The sequence below is a fragment of the Anomaloglossus baeobatrachus genome, chromosome 10 (genome assembly GCF_048569485.1).
Source record: "Anomaloglossus baeobatrachus isolate aAnoBae1 chromosome 10, aAnoBae1.hap1, whole genome shotgun sequence".
Lineage (NCBI taxonomy): Eukaryota > Metazoa > Chordata > Amphibia > Anura > Aromobatidae > Anomaloglossus > Anomaloglossus baeobatrachus.
Genome location: NC_134362.1, coordinates 90,856,440 through 90,871,504, shown reverse-complemented (window position 1 = coordinate 90,871,504; position 15,065 = coordinate 90,856,440). Strand labels below are relative to the sequence as shown.

The 15,065-nt window shown below is 45.4% G+C and overlaps 2 protein-coding genes across 2 annotated transcripts in view; one reads left to right on the top strand and one right to left on the bottom strand.

Annotated features, from left to right (window-relative positions):
* The window catches only part of METTL15 (methyltransferase 15, mitochondrial 12S rRNA N4-cytidine), a 642,275-nt gene extending 636,472 nt beyond the window's left edge, over nt 1-5,803 (bottom strand). Inside the window, exon 1 of the mRNA XM_075326543.1 lies at nt 5,752-5,803. The gene's annotated coding sequence lies outside the window, so the exon portion shown is untranslated. The remainder of the gene's footprint in view (nt 1-5,751) is intronic.
* A 126-nt stretch (nt 5,804-5,929) lies between these two features.
* Nucleotides 5,930-15,065, top strand: part of KIF18A (kinesin family member 18A) — a 222,103-nt gene continuing 212,967 nt past the window's right edge. The window contains exon 1 of the mRNA XM_075325411.1: nt 5,930-6,122. The gene's annotated coding sequence lies outside the window, so the exon portion shown is untranslated. The remainder of the gene's footprint in view (nt 6,123-15,065) is intronic.

The following is a 15,065-nucleotide window of genomic DNA, read 5'->3' as shown; positions in this document are numbered from 1 at the left end:
AGCTGCAGAAGACACCGCCGCTCCTGTCACCTCCACGCAGCTAATGAAGACAGCCGCGCGATCGGCTGAGCTGTCACTGAGGTTACCCGCTGTCACTGGATCCAGCGGTGGCCGTGGGTACACCTTTTTAAAGAACGTTTTGGTCACAATGGTACCCTCCTCATGCTTAATGGTGAGGTCCAAAAAATCTATAGTTTTTTTGTCCACCGAAGGTGAAAACGTAAGGCCCCAATTGTTGTTCTTTATATGTTCCAAAAAAGGGGTTAAATTATTTTCTGAGTCATCCCAAATCATGAATAAATCATCAATATATCTTTTATATATAATAACATGTTTAAAGAATTTGGAAGAATATATATATTGCAACTCAAATAATCCCATGAACAGATTAGCAAACGTGGGTGCCACCTTCGAACCCATCGCCACCCCACGTCGCTGGCGATACAGTACATCCTGGAAGGTAAAAAAATTGTTCACCAAAATAAACTCCATGCCCTCCAAAATAAAGTTTTTTTGCGCCTCTGGTAGGCGGTCATCAACCCCCAGGAATTGCTGGAATACCTCGAGACCCAAATCGTGTAATATATTTGTGTATAATGCAGCTATATCCAATGAAACAAACCGAAAGGACTCCTTCCATTCAATATCCTTAATAATATTAATAAGGTGGGTGGAATCCCGTAAAAAACTTTTTAACCTGACCACATGTATGCCCATTATCTGGTCTATATAGGCCGCTAGGTTCTCGGTTAGTGAACCAATACCAGAAATAATAGGTCTCCCCGGAGGGTTATGGAGGGATTTGTGGATTTTAGGTAGGTGGTAATAAAATGCTATCTTGGGATTTTTTACCTCCAGGAATTTTGTTTCATCTTTATTAAGTATCCCTCTCTGTGTTGCATCTTTTACCAAGGTATAATACTTTTTTAGGGAAAGATTATACTGAGCCATCTCCACCACTTCGTAGTGAGTAGAATTCGATAGATTCCTCATGGCCTCAGATAAATATGTCTCTTTATTTTGTATGACTATACCCCCCCCCTTGTCTGCATTTCTAATGATTACAGATGGGTTATTTTTTAATCCTGAAAGGGCCGCCCTCTCCTCCTTATTCAAATTGGGCTTGAAAGATGCTTTATTAAGCGCAAGTTTTTTAAAATCTTCAAGGACTAGATCGTAATACGTTTTTAAATGGTGTCCCTTACTCTGCAGGGGATAGAAATTAGATTTAACCTTACAGTCAGTATGAAAGAATTCATCAACAGGTGAAACAATCACCTGCGGATTAAGCTTATTGACTTGAAAATGACGGGTAAGGGTCAATTTTCTGATAAATTTTTGTAGGTCAATATACACCTCAAAATCATTTGAATTTTTTGCCGGGCAAAAGGACAATCCCTTACTCAATACATCCAATTCTCCTTTTGTTAGGATATGACTGGACAAATTAAAAATGCCCTTTTTAACTGGGTCTATAGTAGGCCTCTTCTCTCTTTTTTGTTGGACCCTAAGGCCAGCCCTGGTTCCTCGGTAATGTTTTTTCTTTTTCCCACTCGCGGTGTGAGGAAATGTATAATCTGGGGTTGAGTGCTCCTGGCCCCCGGTAAAAAAGGAACGCATTTGTCCCCCTCACGGGTATTATCAATAGTAACAATACCTTTTGCAGAGTCATCAATAATTGTGGCCGTGGATACCATTAAAGTGGGCATCTCTAATGGACCCTGGTCAAGAGGTAGTGGAATGTATTCATCATGTATGGACATATCCAATAAGTCCAATACATCTTTATCAATAGTATCTTCTTCAATGACTGATATACTCGCTTTTTCTCGTTCTATTTCTAAGTCTCTATTTTTTCGTATTCTCTCTATTTGTAACCTGAGGGCTTCCAATTGCTTCCTAGTCTCCGTAAAATCTCTGGGGGCAGCATCAGATTGTAAAGTGGAGCCGGGGTCTACAAGGGCTGGTATGATCTGTTTAGGACTGGGAACAATAATAGGGTCACTACCAGTGATTACAGTAAAAACCTCATCCGTTAGGGTAGGTAAGGGGGATTCAGAGTCAGGGATATCAATGGGATTAGGGGGGGGGGAGGGCATTTCGCCTGTCCCTCCTCGACAATGCCAATGCTGTTATTTCTGATAGACACATTGGAATTTTTCCTATGGAATTTACTATTGAAAAAATTCCTATGCTGGCTGTTACGTCTAGGTCTATGATTAAAAGGCGTCCTTTGTGTTACCTTATCAGAAGGTTCTAAACTTTTTTTGTTAGTAACCATATCTTGTCTATCCCGTTGTAATTTTTTAGATTTACGGAATATAGTATCCTGTTCTAATTGAGTTAACCTAGTATTAATATCAGAATTATGGATTTTATATTCCGGATGTAAATCAAATTTGTTCAACTCTTTATACAAATCATTAATATTATTAGTTGCTTCATCCGCAATAGTAATTCTTTTCTTGTGTAAGCACTAACATGTTTTGCATGCAATTTGAGAGAATGCCATCCCATTCTGCCGTGAAATCCAAATCAGACGGAAAGGGAGAGTCATGTGTGATTCTTAAGCCCCTCGGGCACAATTTCTCCTCCATATAAATCATGAGGAACCTGGCATCCAGCCCAAATCTAAGTTCCTCTTTCAACAAATCTTCCAATCGATGAAACAGTTTTATCATGCATGCAGTGTCCTCCTCAGAAAATATGTTAGGTAGATCAAGATCCCGATTGGTTCTCTGAACCACGGGTGCACCTACTGTTTGTAGAATTAATTTTTCTCTTGAGGAAAGTCGGTTGTTAAAGTATTCCATCTTGGGTAAAAACGACCCTCTGCTGCTGGATCCACAAACAGAAGAACTGGTCACGCCAGATCCAAGAAAACACGTGAAAACACTGGATAGAGAGCGCAATAGGGTCTTACCCCACAAACAAATAGGGTATGATTCACGGAGGTTACTCACCAAGTAAAGTTGTGAAAGTCACAACCACTGTGCAGGCATATATACTCGGTCAACGGCAGCAGTCATCCCTGTAGTAAGCAATTTTGGGTAAGGAGATGGATGTTTGAACACCGCGCCAAAGACCACTAATGCAGGAGATGAATTTAACGTGACTTTATTCCATGTTCAGGTCATGACCTGAACATGGAATAAAGTCACGTTAAATTCATCTCCTGCATTAGTGGTCTTTGGCGCGGTGTTCAAACATCCATCTCCTTACCCAAAATTGCTTACTACAGGGATGACTGCTGCCGTTGACCGAGTATATATGCCTGCACAGTGGTTGTGACTTTCACAACTTTACTTGGTGAGTAACCTCCGTGAATCATACCCTATTTGTTTGTGGGGTAAGACCCTATTGCGCTCTCTATCCACAGTGTTTTCACAATTCAGTTACTCAGGAGTTTAGCGGTCACCGGTGAGCCCTTCACAGGTGACCGCTAATCAGGACGCGACACAGACAGAGCCGCGGCATGACAATGAAGTCGGGTGAAGTTCACCCGAGTTCATTCTGACAGTGCGGCTCTGTCTGTGTCTGCTGTCAGCGGCCATTCAGCTCTGCTACATGGCTGTCTGTGTCTGCTGTCAGCGGCCATGTAGCAGAGCTGAATGGAAGATGACATAGTAAAAACGCATCCCTACACATTACACACGCTTGTCAAGTCAATAAATAAAAAAAAAAAAAAAAAAAAGGTGCTCAATGCATACGTCACAGAACACATGATCTAAAGGATCGCACATAAAATTGATCAATGTAACAGACTACTAACGCACGTGTGACAGCAAATGAACGACCAACGTGCAATCTCATAAGATCCCGTATGCAACCTGGGCGTGTCACATCGCAAATGCGATTGTACAACTAATTGCAACGTGTAAAGCTGGCTTTATAGAGGTCTTTGAGAATATGTGGCTAATAACACATTACTGTTGGCTAAAGGAATGGATTTCAGCAGTTCTGGCCACCCATATAATGTGTATAAAAGTGCACGAACATTTGTCCGCTGGCAGATATTGTACATTTTGGAACTTGTTAACTGTTCTTGTAGGTGATAAGCAACTGCTAGGATTGTTTACCAGCAGGTTATTAATCTCTTCCTACTGAGAATGCATGTATTCTCTGCTGCCAAATGATTTCTCTGTTATCTAAGTATGTCCGGACCACTCATGTCCTATTCTGCAGTGATTCTACAAAACATCATTACATAGTGGAGCAGCCAGTGGAAGGTGATTGTGTGGCAGGAAGTTGGCTGACAGACACAGCCAGACTCCTCAAAGAGAAGGCTTGTTACCATCTCTGCCTTCCTAGTCACTGCATACTCAGTGCTGAAGTGATAGGAAGAGCCAAAGTCCCATCCTCCTCCAGACCCAGCATCATGTGTTCACTAGGTGTAGGGCAGGAGCTGCTCTATCCTAGGAGACCCAGTCAGCTCTGCTATGAAGCCTGGAGGTGGAATTTGTCCTGTAAACGGGACTAATATACCACAACTAGTTACAGGGGAAATCAGGTAAAAAAAAAAAAGGTACCATGAAATAAAGTTTTGTAATTTTTAACCCAATCTTTTTGGACCTAGTTGCTGGAATTCTCTTTTTTTTTAAAAAAAAAAAAAAAAAAAAAAAAAAAGGGAATGTAAATGTTGAAATGCCACCCCCAAAGATAATTTGGTGGAGCACAAAGTATGAAATAAATAAAAAGCAGGAAACAAAAAAAAAAAAAGCTGCACCCGGTATAAATCATTAAATCATTGTTCGTAGCTTAGCCTTCACAAAATAAAAAAACAAAAAAAAAAACAAAAAAAAAACCACAATGTCCAATATATATATATATATATATATATATATATATATATATATATATATATATATATATATATATATATATATATATATATATATATATATAACTTATGAAAAGGAGAACAATACGTAGATGTATTTCAGTGGTACTTTGACATTACAGAAAAAAGTGACCAGCCGACGTTTCCTTTATTTTTCCACCAATATTGCGCAATAAAAAAAATGAGAATACCATAGAAAAAAAAAATTAAACTCCAGGTATCACATTATGTAAATGCCAAAAACATTTACAGCTCTTTAAAACACAAAAACAAAAAAGAAAATAAAAAAATATCTGGTCAAGAATAGGGAAAATAGCCAGAACCAGAAGCCGCTAAAGGGGACGAGCAACTTTGGGGATGGTGATCTTTTTTAATTCAAGGCCTGTATGAGGGGTGGATGGACTCCATTACACATTTTCAGGTTTGACTTTACTGAGAAACCTTCAGTGAGCGCGATCTGACAGCAGAGGATAACACTGATCTGAGCTCCTCACAGATAATTTAGGGCCACAGACATCAATGTTGTAAGTGCAAAGACAAAAAGGCTCTGGAAGAGCTGAAAGGAGCAATTCTTGTAATGAAACCCAACTGCAACAGTAATTAACCCCAAAATGCATTCAAGTAAAATATAAAACAGACGTCCACAACAGTAACAGACACTCAAAATGTGTGATAACAGAGAGCAATAGAGTAGTCGGAAGACTTTTACCCCTGTACTAATAAATGAATGGGAAGAACACGTTAGGCAGCCCAGTAATGACGGATTATAGAGCCGCCGGTCTGGAGCATGGCTCCTGGGGAAACTTTGCATAGAAGGTGATGATGATTGCAGGGACAGCGGTGTAAGGGATGGCTCCGGTACACGGAGGCCGCCTGCCCCCACAGAGCCACACACAGCGAACAACACTTACTATGGGGGCACAGTGCCGCAGCTGCAGGACGGACCGGAAGTCACTGACGCCTCGCTGCGCCCCCTGTGCCCACTCTAATTACGACCCCACACAACAAAGCCCTGATCTTATAGTTCCTCCCGAAGAATGAGAGGGAGGATTACCCATTATCTGCACTAAACATTATTTCCCACCAGCCCCGCGGCTGCAGACACATGCGGCGGGTGACCCGGGAGACGGGCGGCCACACGGAACCACATATAAAACGTCCCCCGGCAGAAGTACGATAACAGGCCACGCCCACCGACACGTCACGGCTGCTGCTGACTGGAGGCCGCGGCGGTAACGTCTGAGGGCGCCGGATTTGAAAGAGAAACGAGAGGCGGCAATAAGTAAGGACTCGGCCGGGTGTCCGGGGCGTAACCGGCCGGAGGGCAGGAGTCAGCGGCACAGCCGTATGTATGTGCACAGGGGTAGCGGGGCTGTGTACGTGTGTATAGGTGTACATACACAGCCATACAGGCCAGTGATAGCTATATATAGTGATGGCTGTATGCGTATATAGGAACGACTGGACATGCTTATGGGGCTGGACACCTATACTCATATAGCGCCATTAATTCCTCAGTGTTTTACATACATCAGAAACGCTGTCCCCATCAGGACTCACAATCTAAGCTCCCTATCACTATGTCTATGTAGTGTGGGAGGAAACCGGAGAACCCGGAGGAAATCCACACAAACACAGGGAGAACATACAAACTGCTTGTAGATTCTGTCCTTAGTGGGATTTGAACCCAGGACCCCAGCGCTGGAAGGCTGCAGTGCTAACCACCATTTCTGGTATGATAGAACTGGAGCAGGATTTTGGATGCTTTATTTCGTTTTGATGGCTCTGTGAGAGGGCTCTCATCATCACCTTTCTCTTCCCTACAAGTTCCTCTTTGCCCTCCGCATATGCCCCCCCTCCTCATTCTTCTTAGCCCTCGGCGTATGCCCCCCCCTCCTCATTCCTCTTAGCCCTCGGCGTGTGCCCCCCTCCTCATTCCTCTTAGCCCTCGGCGTATGCCTCCCCCTCCTCATTCCTCTTAGCCCTCGGCGTGTGCCCCCCTCCTCATTCTTCTTAGCCCTCGGCGTATGCCCCCCCCTCCTCATTCCTCTTAGCCCTCGGCGTGTGCCCCCCTCCTCATTCTTCTTAGCCCTCGGCGTGTGCCCCCCTCCTCATTCCTCTTAGCCCTCGGCGTGTGCCCCCCTCCTCATTCTTCTTAGCCCTCGGCGTATGCCTCCCCCTCCTCATTCCTCTTAGCCCTCGGCGTATGCCCCCCCCTCCTCATTCCTCTTAGCCCTCGGCGTATGCCCCCCCCTCCTCATTCCTCTTAGCCCTCGGCGTATGCCCCCCCCTCCTCATTCCTCTTAGCCCTCGGCGTATGCCCCCCCCTCCTCATTCCTCTTAGCCCTCGGCGTATGCCCCCCCCTCCTCATTCCTCTTAGCCCTCGGCGTATGCCTCCCCCTCCTCATTCCTCTTAGCCCTCGGCGTATGCCCCCCCCCCCATTCCTCTTAATAATAATAATAATAATAATAATAATAATAATAATAATAATCTTTATTTCTATAGCGCCAACATATTCCGTAGCGCTTTACAATTCAGGAGGATCATATACAAACAAGTAACAGTTATAGAAATACAATATTTAGAGGGAAAAAAATACAACCCTGCTCGTGAGAGCTTACAATCTACAATGAGATGGGGGGAGAGGCAAGGTTCAAGTGCTTATTTACAATGACAATCCAACCATCTCACGGAAATGGGGCTGGATAATGGTTTCCTGGACCAGTGGGCCCGAGCCTTGAGATGCCTTTGGGTGCCATGGAGTTTGATGTGGAGCTATGTTGTGAGAGGTTGTAGAGGGACTATGTGAATCGAATCTGATTAGGGAGTGTGATAGGCCGCCCTAAAAAGATGCGTCTTTAGGGTGCGTCTGAAGCTGAGTAAGTTGTGACTTAGCCCTCTTAGCCCTCTAGTCCTCTTAGCCCTCGGCGTATGCCCCCCCTTCCTCATTCCTCTTTAGCCCTCGGCGTATGCCCCCCTCATTCCCCTTTTGCCCTCGGCGTATGCCCCCCCCCCCTCATTCCTCTTTGCCCTCGGCGTATGACCCCCCCCTTCCTCATTCCTCTTTGCCCTCGGCGTATGCCCCCCCTTCTCCTCATTCCTCTTTGCCCTCGGCGTATGCTCCCCCCCCATTACTCTTTTGCCCTCGGCGTATGCTCCCCCCCCCTCCTCATTACTCTTTTGCCCTCGGAGTATGCTCCCCCCCTCCTCATTACTCTTTTGCCCTCGGCGTATGCTCCCCCCTCCTCCCTCCTCATTCCTCTTTGCCCCTGGCGTATGCTCCCCCCCCCCTCCTCTTTTCCTCGGTGTCTTGCACCCCCTTCACCCCCATCTCTCTCTGCTCTTGCCTTTGTCCATTAGTTATATAAAGAACAAATGCAGGCTGGTGCTCAACTTTACCAGGCTCTATTATTGCAGTAGGTCCTGCAGGTATGACACCCCCCCCCCCCCACTACCTTTATATATAACTGTTGTATTACGAGAAAGCTATATGACACTTTCTTTTGTTCATGTTGTTTAATGATTCACACTGTGATCTGTTGAGTGAATTCCACATATTTATATAGGGAACCTGTCACCACTTTTTTGGCCTATAAGCTGCGGCCACCACCACCAGGCTCTTATATACAGCATGTTAGAATGCTGTATATAAGAGCACAGGCTAGGGGCTTAACATAAAAAACACTTTACAATACTTACCTAACAGTCGCTCTGCGGTGGATGAGGGCCATATGGGCGTCTCCGTTGTCTGGTGCCGGAGCCTCCCCTTTCGGCCATCTTCAGCTTCTTTCTGAAGCCTATGTTAATGACGCGTCTACATCATACACACTCGCCGATCCTGCACAGGCTACAATACTTTGATCTCCCCTGCTCAGGGCAGATCAAAGTGCGCCTGCGCAGGACCTGAATGCTGGTGAGTGTGTATGACGTCTGACCCATCATGCACCGCGGCTAGAGGAGAACAAAGATGTCCGAAAGAGGCGGCTTCGGCACCGGAGAACGGAGACACCCATTAGTCCCTCATCCACTGAAGCCCGACCGTTAGGTAAGTATTATAAAGTGTTTTTATGTTCTCACAGCGGCCTGGGCTCTTATATACAGCATGTTAGAATGCTGTATACAAGAGCCTGGTGGTGGCTGCAGCTTATACGCCAAAAAAGTGGTGACAGGTTCCCTTTAAATCTATATGAATAATTAATAATGTGTAAGGGTTTTATCTGATGCAGTGGTCCCCAGACTTTATCATGGTCCACATTCAGTTCTGATAGAGGGTCGTGAGCAATAACCAGAGCCCCACAACCATGAGTAGTTACACCCAGCTTCTGCTTTTCCTCCCCTCAGTGGTGACATCCAAAGCGCCCCCCCCCCCCATATTACCAGTATAACAGTCAAAGTTATTATAGGAATCATACCGAGGCAGTGTACCCAGATCCAGGGGGTCCCACCCTTTTGGTATTCTCACATAAAGTGCTCCCAACTCACTATCGCATCCAGCCTCAAGCCCCTCATATGACTGGCAGTGGCATCCTATATCAAGGCCGGTATATTCTCCTAGACCTAAACTTCTATGGGGCTCCTCACAAAAGTAATCATCTGGGGACTGCAAAAAAAGACAGTTGCACTCTGTAATGTTAAAGAATGAAGACCATGAATGTAAGAATATAGATATGCATTACTGCTAAAGGAAATCTAAAAACAATTTGAGATATTTAGCATGACCCCCTTTAATCTAGACAAATATGCTGACGGCACTCCCAAAACTGCGATGTAGCCACAGGTGATTTTATTCTCTATAGCAGGCTTCTGCTAGCCCATACACAAAAGGTTTTTTAACCAAGAGAGAGGCTTTAGTTCAGAGTCGGTACCCAGTTATGAGATGTGATATGACGTGGCGACTGGGCCGATATAGAAATGGCCGTTTTTCTATGCTAAATATCTCAATTTTTTGCTTCATTTCCTTTTAGCAGTAATGCATATCTACATTCTTACATTCATGATTTTCATACTTTAGCATTACAGAGTGCAACTGTTGGGTTTTTTTTTTGTATTTTTTTTTTTGGCAACTTTGTCATGTTCAGTTATGCACCTGTTCACATTGCAGTTATGGAAGTGCCATCAGCCTTTTTGTCTGGTCCAGGGGTCTCAAACTCAGCTGGGTGTGTGGGCTGCTTTTGCTTGTTAATTATGACAAATCTGCACATTTTTGTTTAGTTAAGTTTATGTATAAAAATGCATTTTTAATAGCAAAAAAAAAAATTCATGCTTTGATTTTTTTTTTACATTTTATCACCTTGAAATATTGTTTTACAATTAACAGCATCATGTAGTAATCTTGGCCAACATCTTGTAGTAATGTCCCTGTGCTGCAGTAATGTCCCCCATCCTGTAGTATTGTGCTCAATAGTACAGTAATATTGTACCCATCCTTGTAGTATTGTGCCCATCCTTGTAGTATTGTGCTCATCTTTGTGGTATTAAGCCCAGTAGTGTTGTGCCCATCCGTGTGGTGTTGTGCCCATCCTTGTAGTATTGTGCTCATCCTTGTAGTATTGCTTCTAGTAGTATTGAGCCCAGTAGTGTTGTGCCCATCCGTGTGGTGTTGTGCCCATTCTTGTGCCCATCCTTGTAATATTGTGCTCATCCTTGTAGTATTGCTTCTAGTAGTACTGAGCCCAGTAGTATTGTGCCCATCTTTGTGGTATTGAGCCAAGTAGTATTGTGCCCATCCGTGTGGTATTGTGCCTATCCTTGTGCCCAGTAGCATCCTGTGGTATTGTGCTCAACCTTTAGTAATACACAAAAAATAAAATCTCACCTTTCCTCCATTCCCTCTTGCTAGGCTCCGTGCCCACGATCAGTATTGACAGCGTTTTGGATGCAGCCTGTTCCAGCTGTGTCCAAAACGCTGCGATGTGCAGTTCAAGCAGAGTGGACAGGATTCCTAGAATCCCGTGCCACTGTGTGTGTACTGCCTGCAGCAAACACTGAGCTGCGGTGTGGCTTTCAGAGGCCGCAGCACGTCCGTTCTTTGCTGCGAAGTCGCATGTGTCCTCCCTGAGGAGACCACAGCAGCCTGAACTTGGGCATGGGCAGCAGCGGTATTCGGCGGGGGAGACTTGCGGGTGGCCCCACAGGTCAGGACCTGCCACGTCCAGGACGCGAGTCCTGAGAGTGGTCACGAACCTTACTTGCTTGTTGCAGACCCAGTGATGATCGCAGCTCTGCAGTGGGCTGGCGCAGGCACGGTTTTACAACTGTTGAACCATTTGCGGTGCCACGCAGTGGAGCTCTGTGCACTATAGCACTGGCTGCATCAGCCAATCAGATGCAAGGAGGTGACGTCATACAGCGACGTCACTTTCTTGCATCCGATTGGCTGGCAGGAGCCATAGGTATAGTGCGGACAGCTCCTCTGTGCGGTGGCGGCGCAAATGAATCAACTTTAGTAAAGCCGAGCCGGTGCCGGCCCACTGCAGAGCTGCAATTGTCAGGGGGTCTGGGGGCCGCAACATGCAGCCTCAGGGGCCGCATGCATGTTTGAGACCCCTGGTCTAGACAATCTGGAGACTGGCTCTTCATAGCTGTTTTCTAAACCTGAGTTTAATGTACCGATCTGGCAAACAGCTTGTGTGTTTGTGTATATATTTATGATATATATGTTTAAACTGCAACTTGGGGGGGGTCATGTGATGTCCATGTCCAATAGGAGCATCACCATAGCGTCTATTTACTGTATAACACTGGAGTCAATGTCTGCAGGCTCAAGCCATGCACATCCACTAACAGTGGTTGGTCGATAAAGGGTTAAGTCAGTCTACATCACGGTATGTAATGTACATCAAGGAAAGGGCAGTTCAGGGACTCTGTTCTTACACAGGTGTATTTTACATCCTACAGCGCTGTAATAAAGCTTGAAGGCTTACTCCCATCTCCAACATCCGATCCACAATATGTAGTAGATGTAATAATATTAGCTAATACCTCTATTTAACAATGTACTTTAGTTTTCCTGATTATAGCAATGTTTTTAATTCATAGTTGCAGCCACGTTATTTAAGGACAGTTAGTTGCTAGTGGACATTTGGATACTTAAGCTGCAATGCCCTGCTCATGAGGTGAGAGACATGGCTATATCAGGAGAACTATACTACATTTCTAATTGGAGGGATTGGCTAACATATTTTTATTATGACATCTACTACATATTGGGATAGGATCTGGAGATGAGAATACCACTTTAATCACTTGTTGACACCATAATTGTTTTTGGCAGAAAATGTTTTTACCCCCCCTCTTTGCAAGAGCCATAACTTGTATTTATTTAGTTGTTAACATAAGTCACTGTGTGAGGGCCGGTATTTGTTGGGTGAGCTGTATTTGCCGTATATTTTAACGTACTCTTTAGTGGGGTAGAATGGGGAAAAAACCCAGTAATGTTGTTTTTGGTACAGTTTTTAAAGGTGTGTTAAAAAAAAAACCAACAAAAAACCCAGAAACAAAACAAAACGACACCAATGATTGTTGTGCTGTAAAAACAATATGTTAAAGGGGTTGTCTGGGACTTGTGTATCGATGATCTGATGGAGGTGAGCAGCGTAATAGTGCAGAGCACCACAGCTCTATGCAGTGTTCAGAGACCACTACACAGAATGGCCCCTTATCTCCCACATTGTACGGATTTGTGCTGTTCTGCTTTGTGCAATGCTTACATATAGATGACCTGCCAGATAGAAGTTCCATATATCGATGGCTTAAAGTGGACAAAATCCAGACAGTTAATCTATTTACAAACAGTAGAAGTTATACATCAAGTGTTACAAAGTTACTAGCTAATATTTAGTTGTACCGTTAGTTTTCAATACGGGTTGTTCAAATACAATGTTTTAATAAAAAAGGCCTAAATATACTAATAGGGGGTCTTTCTTTGGAGTTTATAAACATCAATAGGGATTTATAATATAAACGGAATTACCATTACTTATAGGAATAGTGTGCAATATGATACTTGGCAATCTCTTAAAGGGCAAAAGTGCAACAAAACATCTAGTAACCTTTAAATGGCCAAGGTGCAATAATCACAACTGGGCATTAGTTAAGGGGCTATAATCTACAGTTGGTTGATTATCTCTAGGCCTTGTGCCCTTTGTTTGAGTTAATAAATTGTCTTTATGGATATTTTTGGATACTGAGTGTGATGGTGGGATATTGTGGGTCTTGTACCATTTTGTGTGGGTTAATGTTCAGGCGTGTTTCACTGTCCATTATTTGTACTGCTCGTGTGTACATTGTATTGTCTGTAGGTAATTACCCCCTATAGTGTTCCTGTCCCTAAGTCTGGGGGAGGGGGCCTGGGATCCGCCTGCTGTAAACTCTCGGCTTACCTGGGGGATTTGTCAGTCTGTTTGAGAACTTGGAGAGAAGGATTGATCCTCTGGGAGAAGCTGAGACTTCTCAGAGACCTGGACATTTATCGCTTACCGGACTATATTTGTGTTACTGGACTAATTTTACCCTCTGTTTTGTGGATTATGTTATGGACCATTTGATTTGCTTGGAATACATGCTCTTTGGATTGTAAGCCATCTCTCGCTCTGTTGATCAGGTAATATGGGAGAAGGACCCTGTCACACTGGGTCACAATAGAATACGCTTTAAAGGCATAAGAGCACGCTCAGGAATTTGTATACCCTTATTACACTCCCATGTATATTTTCAATATACTTACTTGTATCTTGTATTCAATCTCCTTTAAAATAGTTGGCATTGGATAGGCTTGATAGATATGGTGGAAATCTCCAAAACCTAAGAATTCCTTAAAGGAAAATAACATGTTAATATCTTTTGTCCATGTTAAACCAGTAATATATTTAAATTAAAAGAAACCTGTCACCTAGAATATGCGTTCTGACCTATCAGCAGACGCATGTGTGCCCTAATTACACCTCCCTACCCATCCTTATGTTGTAAAATTGTATAATATGAAAGTAATAAAAAACGTTTTATTACCTTCAGATTTCCTATGTAAATTAGAGAGCTTCTGGTCACAGGGGCGCCGCCTTGCCCTATGGACGTCTGCATACTTTACGTGGTATCACGCCCCTGTGGGCGTGATAACATGGAGTGACATGAGCGACGTCACCGTCGCTCATTCTATCCTGCGCGCATTGTGGCAGGCTTCTTTTCCGGGTGTTCACGCGCCGGCTTCAGACGCGCACTGCGCATGCGCAGTGCGCGTCTGAAACTGACAAGGAGAACCCGGAAGAGAAACCTGCTGCAATAGTAAGTGTAAACGTGCGCAGGATAGAATGAGCGGCGGTGACGTCGCTCATGTGACTCCATGGTATCACGCCATTTTTTCCAGCACCCATGACAGCACCACGAGAGAGGGGATCCGCCCTTCAAGGACAGGAAACCTCCAGGATAAAAAGGGGCGGTACCTCTCCCCGCATCAGTTGGTTTCCTGTCCTTGAACAGGGAGCCTCCAGAGATCCAGGATGGTCCTGATGGGCCGAAGATTCAAAACCGGCGCCCAGCCGGCTGGCTCTGGCAGCGGCATTGGTCCTGCTGCGGTCGGCTGAGGTGCCGTGGAGCTGCCGCAGCGGACCCACGGGGGTCGGGCCTGCGTGCGGCACACCATCCTCCGGTGACGCCAGGACTGATTCCAGGCGCGAGGACGTGGTGTGGAGCCTGCGGGGACCAGGTAAGGGTTGGTCGGCCGCAAGTGCTCTCCCGCCGAAAAAACCCACGGGGGTTCCGTCTGCGCGTGGGCTCCCTCCCTCCCCCCCCCCCTCTTCTTACCACCGGCGCCAGGGGCTGTGATGGAGGTGGCTGCTTTTGCGCTTCCCTGCGGTGGCGTCCTCGTGGCTGCTGCTGCGCTTCCCTGCGGTGGCGTCCTCGTAGCTGCTGCTGCGCTTCCCTGCGGTGGCGTCCTCGTGGCTGCTGCTGCGCTTCCCTGCGGTGGCGTCCTCCTGGCTGCTGCTGCGCTTCCCTGCGGTGGCGTCCTCGTGGCTGCAGGCCCACGGGGGATGTACCTGTTTCTTTGGCCTCACCTGGGAGTGGCGGAGCCTACCAGCATCAAGTCTGAGGACTCGCCACAGCAGCCCACGGGGGCTATGCCTGTGAATGTCAGTGTCTCCCACGCTCCAATGCTGCAGGAGCAGTGACGCTGTCTTACCGGCCTAGAGGTGAGTGGTGGTGTTCCACAGTGTGCTTCGGGGCCTCAC